This window comes from Balaenoptera acutorostrata, chromosome 1 (genome assembly GCF_949987535.1).
Source record: "Balaenoptera acutorostrata chromosome 1, mBalAcu1.1, whole genome shotgun sequence".
NCBI lineage: Eukaryota > Metazoa > Chordata > Mammalia > Artiodactyla > Balaenopteridae > Balaenoptera > Balaenoptera acutorostrata.
The window spans coordinates 116,295,354-116,296,937 of record NC_080064.1 but is presented as its reverse complement, the minus strand read 5'-3'; the positions used below and the strand labels follow the sequence as shown (position 1 = coordinate 116,296,937).

The following is a 1,584-nucleotide window of genomic DNA, read 5'->3' as shown; positions in this document are numbered from 1 at the left end:
ACTACAGACATCCACCGACCTTCCATTTCATTTAAAATGAGTGAAAATGTATGCTAAAAATTTATTCCAACCTTGTTTATAAGTTATAGACTTTCCTTGGTTTTGTTTTAAGTTACAGTTCTTCTCTAGGTTCAGTACAGAGGAAGTTCCTTTTTCTATTTTGGATTTATTTCAGTGAGATGAATTATGAAATATTTCTCTCTACTATTTTCCCAGAAGTTCACTCTGATTTTTAACATGTTTCTTTTTGTATAAATTTTGGAATGACTGGTTGCATTTTCTCGTTTGCCTTAAAAAATATACAGATAAAAATAAAACTAGATACAGATAACATGGGTGTTACTGTGAAAATTTTGATTTAGCCTTAGCAAAAAATAAATAAACCAAAGCTATCAACACTTTTTTAGGCAGTTAAAGTCTCATTTTATTGAATGAGTGATCTATGTAATTGCTGAGGCCACTATGTACAGACGAGAGGGGGAGAACCTATTTCTTGGTCTCTTCCTCCTTGGACAGAGCCTTGATGATTTCCCCCTTCTTGGCCTGGAACCCGTCTTCATGTTGCTCTCATGCTTCCCTGGTCTTAGACCTGTGGGCCTCAGCCTAGTCGGCCTGAAACTTCTTGCAAGCTTTGTCCAACTTCAGCTTGTGGATATGTTCCATGAGAACCCGCTTGTTTTTGAACACATTACCCTTCACTTTAAGGTACAGGCTGTGATACATGTGGCGGTCAATCTTCTTAGATTCACGGTATCTTCTGAGCAACCGGCGTGGAATTCTTATCCTTCTCCTCATCTAGGTTACCTTCTTGGGCATTCGAGCATTGACAGTACACTTTCACTTACCTAGACCCATAAGCCTGCCCTTCTGGAAGGCCGAGGTATTTTTCCAGCTTCAAGCCTGGGAATGGACAGTCACAGGCTTCTGGATGATCAGCCTATCTTTGATCAGCTTCCAGATCTGCTGACGGGAGTTAGCACTGAAGATTTCACTAGTCTCAACGGGGTCCAACCAGACCTTCTTTTTGCTGCTGCAAAGGACACTGGAAGCAAGCCTCTTCTGAGGCCTGAGCATACTCACGGCCACAGTGGCAAAAGGAAAGCCAAAGTTATCAATTGATATTCAGCTAACATCCTGGATTAGTTAGGATCAAATGTGGCTGCAAGTGACAGAAAATTCAAATGAACAATATCTTTAAAAACATGTAGTTATATTTCTCTCTCTTGTGAAAAGACTAGAAGTAGGCAGTTCAGTGTTGTTATGGCATCTCATTGTGTCCGGGATTTGGTTCCAGTTTCCTCTTTTGTTTAGGGGGTTTTGTCTTTGCTTTTTTTTGTTTTCTTTTGGTCTTTGCCGTGCTTGGTCCTCATTCCAAAGGTCATCCTGTTCTCTGAGTTGGTTGCAAGAGGTCCTTCCATCAAATCCACCTTTTAGCCGACAGTAAGGAAAAAGGAATAAGCCAAGCACACTCACCCCCCCCACCACTGCTCAGATCCACTTTGCAGGAGCTGTACATTGCATTGATCAGACCTCAGTCACATAACCACAGCCAGCTAAGAGGGTCCCTAAGAGATGTAGTTTTAT

At 41.2% G+C, this 1,584-nt stretch overlaps 1 pseudogene; it reads right to left on the bottom strand.

The window, feature by feature from the left end:
* Positions 1–486: 486 nt before the first annotated feature.
* LOC103015715 (60S ribosomal protein L19-like) lies at positions 487–1,077 on the bottom strand (annotated as a pseudogene).
* Positions 1,078–1,584: the final 507 nt, after the last annotated feature.